This window comes from Alosa alosa, chromosome 4 (assembly GCF_017589495.1).
Source record: "Alosa alosa isolate M-15738 ecotype Scorff River chromosome 4, AALO_Geno_1.1, whole genome shotgun sequence".
Taxonomy (NCBI): Eukaryota; Metazoa; Chordata; class Actinopteri; order Clupeiformes; family Clupeidae; genus Alosa; species Alosa alosa.
Genome location: NC_063192.1, coordinates 17,030,492 through 17,037,448, shown reverse-complemented (window position 1 = coordinate 17,037,448; position 6,957 = coordinate 17,030,492).

The following is a 6,957-nucleotide window of genomic DNA, read 5'->3' as shown; positions in this document are numbered from 1 at the left end:
GAGACAGTTTTCTGTGAATATCTCGAGAACCGTAGGGCCTAGGAGGTCCACCTTTTATGTATGTTGGTCTTAAGGGGGCATGTCAACCCATCCCATTACCACTTATTTCATGTATAGCGCCACCTAGTTAAAAAAAATTAAAAAGCAAAAAATTAGGTGTTTTCATCACAATATCTCTGGCTGACAAGGTCAAAACTGCACGAAATTAAAAGTGTAGGATCATTATGACACCCTCCGAATGCATGCCAAGTTTTGTGTACTTTCGTTCATGGGGGGCCTTACAATAAAATAATTTATGTGTACATTTAGTGACGACACCAACAAGGATTCCGGGACACTGAAAGACCGGGGTACACAAAACTTGGTGGGCATGTACCCCACATGGATAGCATGGAACCGTCATTCTTCGTTTTTGATCTGTAGCCCCCGCTGGACTGGACCCCGAAAGGAGGGTAGGGCAGACACAGTTCTCTGTGAATATCTTGAGAACTGTAGGGCCTAGGATGACCAATTTTTTCCGTGATGTTTGCCTCCAGGGATCATGTTAACCCATTCCATGTGCACACATGTGCATAAACAGATACACACGCACACACATACATTTACAGTAATCATAATGCATGACACATACTCACACAGTAGACATATGTACGCATGCATGCACATGCACAAACACACATACGCAGGCAAACACACAAGCACACACATACACACACACACACACATAAACATAAATTTGTACACGCACACATGCACACAATTCAAGATTTTTTCCCGTCATCTACTCCCTGAATTTTTGGTCATTGATACCCGGGACACCGAACCACCGGGGTACATGAAATTTGGTGGGTATGTAGCCCCACTAGACTTTTACGGAAAAATTTCATTTCGTCCCCGTAGAATTTCATCCATGGAGGGGTCTAAAAAAATTAGGTTATGTGTACATTTAGTGACTGTACACTCATTGGCCTGTAAATGGCGGTGCACACATATACACATGCACACACACAGGCACCCACATACTATCGGTATTAGAACGGCCGATACATAATTACAAATTCAGTAGGATTAAAAGAAAGCCAAAATAAATATTCATCATCATCATCATGGCTGCATTTTCAGTATTGGCGGTAAGTAGTCGTTTGTCCACTAGATGGCGCATCGTTGCAGTGAGACGTAATTTTGTTGGAAGTTAAAAGTGGGTTGGAAAAAACAATGGACGCTTCCTACAAGGACTGTAATTTACCGCAGTTTAACATCTAATAAGGATAGGACGATGTTCACATGAAGTGTACTTCCCATTTCTTCTTGAAGCCGAAATAAATCTGAGGATGTTTATCGGACATGCTTGGTTTTTACTGCAGGTACGTTAATCTTGTAAGATCAATAAGGACCTAGGTAATGTTACCATTAGAGTTGGTTGAGTGATTGAGGCATTTGATTGATTGCATTTGTAGAAAACTATAAATGCGGTTATACCAAGCAAATTGATAGCAGCACTGTTTATATCTTTCGACTGTCATTTATTGCACGTGCTACAAAATCATTCTGTGCAATGGAAGATTTACCAACGTTACACAGGTCTGATACAGTTTTGCCTATACATGAGTGAGACTGAGACGCCTGTTTATTTTGTTTTAAGTGCGTGCAGGGTGTGAGAGGGGAATCGATGTGCTTTGATTACAGCTTGGTAGTTGTAGTCTGTGAAATTAAAAAGCATGTGTGTGTGAAGTATCCAAACAATGACACCTTCATTTCATTATGGCTGCTTTAGCAACACACCTTAAGTTACTGTGTAGTGGGTCCCATTTATAAGTGGCTACTTCATTCTCGCTTTCCTTGACTCATGGAGCTGTGTGAATGTTAATAACAACTTTTCGCCACGATATGACAGTTTAAGTTCGCTTGATACTGTAAGGCGTAAACCATTGGTTTCCAAAGGAGATTTTATTTGTGTCGCCAGCATAGCCTATTGACAATTTATGTTGTAAATAGGCCTACCTTATAATCCTACCTGTAGCTTAGGGAAGCTAACAGCTTTCTATTAGGATCTAGTTTGTTAGTTACCGTTTTGTCATAACTCCCTGATGCATTTTTGCATTTAGAATAGCCAGAGCGTGTATATCTCAATAGGAAAATTAAACAATATCGGGTGCCTATGGACTAGGCTGGGTGAACCCAGCCTGATCTGCCCGCTATTTATTTTTTGATTTCTTAAAAGATTGAGCTTGGTCTGATGAAAGCCAGACTAGCCATGGACCTCAGTTACACAATGCAAGGGAACATGAATCAGCCTATATTTGCACGAACAATAACGGACAAAAGCTCTTCAACTTTGGCCCGTTAAAATGTGTATGAACAGTCTAGCTTAACGCATTTCATCAAGGCCCATTTGGACATGTCAGTTATTTGCACCACTGGTTAGATGTAAAACAGCATTTCGTTTCAGACTAGGCTACTGTTACTTAATTTGTGCATTAACAATAACGTTTCAGACTACTGTTACTTAATTTGTGCATTGACAATAAAGTATTACATGAACTAAAGATGACTAAAATCTTATGTAGAAGAAGAAACATTCACAAAAAATCCATCCATCCAAAAATGACCTTTGTTTTTGATAGCTGTTGAAAACGGCATGGAACTGACAGAGATGTTTTTGTTTATAAATACATAAAAATAAATAAATAAATAACATCATGCTGATACCTTTTGCTTTTCCCAAATACAATGCCTACAGGTGTAAGTGACCTTTCATTAATCCAGTTGCAATGGATGAACTGTGATGAACTGCCCTACTTGTGATTGTTTAGAGATTTTAAAGGTTTTTATAACAATGCTACATCTTCTTTGGCTATTCTACAATCTATTCACCTTTTCAGCACCAGTAGGCTACTTTCTGTGCAGCCCGACACACACACTCAGGCATGCCAAACAAGCATACACAAAAGTTTCAAGAGTGGGGGATGGAGTAAAATATGGAGACAAATTGAAGTGTGATTTATTTTCGCAGAACGGATGTACAGGACTGAGCGGCGGTCATATTTTGTACCGCTATGCGGTACATCTAGTTGTTATTATATTATGTACATATATTATATATATATTATATATGTAAGAATGGGCATTATTATTTATTATTGCCCCTCATTTTCATTGTTTATTTCATTAGGCTATTGAAGTATACAAAAGTGTAACCTAACCATCATCATAATGTGGTATTTTCTTATGCACTTGAAGCAAAAAATAAAAATATGTTTCTTTAAATGTAGTACCACTTTAAACACATGACTCACTGAACAGCAAAGTAGCTTCCTGATTATGTGTAAAATGTCTACAGAGTATCCTGATGTAGTAGCAAAGATTGTAGTAGGTCCATGTTCTCATATTTTTACAGCTGACATGAAGGCTGCAATATTATAATTTTGATTTATAATGGAGCACCCTCTCTGGTGAAAGATTAGCAAGCCTGTGGTAGAGGCATACGATTACAGACATATTGAGAGAGCCTATCAATGAGTTGTCACAGTTTTCAATTTAGACGTATTAGTATTATTACGACCTAGCAGGCTAGGTGACGTTTGTTGCCATTCGTGCAAAACTAAGCAAGAGTTAACTTTAACAGAGAATGTCCGTACTAGACGGGCTCTGACTTTAATAAAACTTAACATCGCCTTCTCCCAATGACTTAAAGGGGAACTTGGCAACTATTTCAACGTAATAAACCCGTTTAGAAATCATTTGGATGGTTAAATGACCTGTTCCGGTGAAAATGGTGACTTTTCCCGCAGCCCCTAGCGTCCCCAGGCGGAAAACCAACCTTGCAACATTGAGACTACCATCCCGGAAAGAGAAGTGAGAAACAAGAAACTTGTTTTAAATCATGTTTCTTACCTTGTAACATCCACATTGTCTACCGAACTTATGCTAACCGTTTTGCTAGCTTGTAAACAAATCCATGTGCTTTATACCTTTTTCCACAGTTTGAAATAGCATAATGCACAATTTCTCCAGCAGAGGGGGAAATCCTGCCAAGTTTCCCTTTAAGTGTATTCAAATGAAGTTGCAACGATGATGGCGGCAATCACTGGTTACGTTAAACCATTTGAAACAAGTAGCCCAGATAGCAAGGTGACATTGATATGATGTTGATTTTCCATCCAAATCATCATTTTGGTTGAGATTGAAATCTCAATGGTAAATAGACATTGAATCAGCATTACAATCCCGACAAAACCCCGACAGTGCATGAGCATAGATAGAGAGACATCGAAACAACATTGGTTTATAGTTTATATTGCCATAATCGATAGAGCATCGATACATAGTTCAGTAAAAGATATTGAAAAGTCATGGATGTATGGTTTACTGGGAAATTTTGACGTGGTGATTGAAAAGTAGTGGATTTTTAGTTGACCGCGCGACGACGTTTGAACTGTCCGGCGGGAGATCATTTTGAGCAACGGTTCAGTCAGACCAACCGTACGTGTTCAGCTCTCTGTCAAGTTCGCCGCTCCACCTTAATGGTAAGCAAGCATTTATTTATCTAACGATAATGTTTCAATGTGAAATTGTACTACATTAAATTCGGGCATGTTTACAGTCTATGTACATCGTAGCCTACTGTCTAACTTACAAACTCATTCATGCTTGAGTCAACTTAGGCTAGCTACGTTATCGTTGCTGGTCAAATTAATGTTTTACGTTAACGTTACAAGGATACAAGGAAGTTTATTGTCACATGCATATAGTTACTGGAAGTAAGAAATGCAGTGAAATTATGTCTGGTGTCAGCCTATTTGTGCATTAAAGGGGTAAAAGTGCAGTAGAAGAGGGGTTTAGTAGATTAAGTGGCAAGGGCTGCATAAAAAGGTGGGGGAGGATTGGGATTGGGTGGGGGCACCAAAAGGAGCAACCCAAGAGCAACAGGGGCAAGGAAAAACTCCCTTACCAAGGAAGAAACCTTGGGCAGATCCAACGGCAAAGGGGCTAACCCAACTGCCAGGGGTCTTGGTGTGTGTGTTGGGGGATGACAGGGGAGATGGGATAGTGTGCTGTGTATGTGGGGGAGAGGGCAGTGTGCAATATGTGTGTTGGAGAAGCTTCCTCATGAGACAATGTGCTGTGTATTGGGGGGCAGTGTGCTGTAAGCATGTTGGGGATGTGTGTTGGAGAAGCTTCCTGATGAAATAATGTGCTGTGTATGTAGGGGCAGGGACCCACTATTGCAAGCAGAGTACTGTATGTAATGTATGTGAGTGATGACAGTGAAGATGTGTGTGTGGCGGGAGGGGAGTGAGCGGACTGTGTGTAGGTAGTAGGGGCAGGTGGGGGCAGTGTGCTGTAAAGTATGTAGAGGGATGTGCGTTGGAGAAGATCCTGAAGACAATGTGCGCTGTGTATGGGGGGGGGGCAGTGTGCAGCAAGTATGTAGAGGAGGACTGTGCAAGCAGTGTGCTGTATGAATGTGAAGTGATGACAGTGATGATGTAAGTGTGTGTGTTGGCAGATTTTGACGGGGAGGGAGTGGAGCAGTGACTGTGTGTGTGTGTAGGTGGTGGGTAGGTGGGGGCAGTGTGCTGTAAGTATGTAGAGGATGTGTGTTGGAGAAGATCCTGAAGACAATGTGCTGTGTGTATGTGGGGGCAGTGTGCAAGTATGTAGAGGGACTTACTGTAAGCAGTGTACTGTATGTATGTGAGTGATGACAGTGAAGTGTGTTGTCAGGGACTTACTATTGCAAGCAAGTACTGTATGTAATGTATGTGAGTGATGACAGTGAAGATGTGTGTGAAAGATGGGGGAGTGGAGCAGTGACTGTGTGTGTGTGTGTGTGTGTGTGTGTGTGTGTGGGTAGGGGGGGCAGTGTGCTGGGGGTATGTAGAGGATGTGTGTTGGAGAAGATCCTGAAGACAATGTGCTGTGTGTATGTGGGGAGGCAGCAGTGTGCAACAAGTATGTAGAGGAGTGCTGTATGTATGTGAAGTGATGACAGTGATGATGTAAGTGTGTGTGTTGGGGATGGGGGTGGGGTGGGGGTGGGGGGCAGAAAGGCTAGGGCAATCAAGGACATGGGTAGATGGAGGAGAAATCAAAATAAGAAAAAAAAGTGTGCAAAAGTTGGAGAAAGTCAGATATGTGTGTGTGTGTGTGTGTGTGTGTGTGTGTGTGTGTGTGTTTTGACGTGTGATGAAATAAGAAAATAAATAAAAGGTCTGTAGCATAGGGAGAGGGATGTAAAAAGTGCTAAAAGTCTTGTAGGTGTGTGTGGGTGTGTGTGTGTGTGTGGGGGGTCATGAGTGCTGAGGAGTGAATGAGTGCAAAGTCAGTATAGTGTGAGTTCAAAGTTGGGAAATGTTTGAGAGTGCTGAGGAGTGAATGTGTGCAAAGTCAGTATAGTGTGAGTTCAGAGTTCGGATGGCCTGGGGATAAAAACTTCTCCTGAGTCTCTCAGTTCTGGCTTTTTGTGACTACATAGGCGTCTTCTTGATTTCAGCGGTAGGAATAATCCATTGTTAGGATGAGAAGAGTCCTTCAGAATCTTTTGGGCTCTTAGGAGTACTCTTCTGGAATAGATATCTTGTAGAGCAGGGAGTTGAGTTCTTATAGTACGTTCAGCTGAGCGCACTACTCTCTGCAGAGTACTACAATCTCTAACTGTGGAGTTCCCATACCAGGTGATGATGCTACCAGTTAGAACACTCTCAACCGCTGAAGTGTAGAAGGCCTTCATGATGGATGTAGAAACTTTGAATTTCCTTAGCTGGAAAGGAAGTAGAGTCGTTGTCTGGACTTCTTCAGAACATATTGAGTGTTAACAGTCCATGTTAAGTCTTCAGTAATGTGGACACCAAGGTATTTAAAACTTGTGACTCTCTCTACAGGTTGCCCCGCTGATCATTAGTGGGGTGTAACTGTAGTTCTGCTGCTGCCTTCTGTAATCCACTACCATTTCCT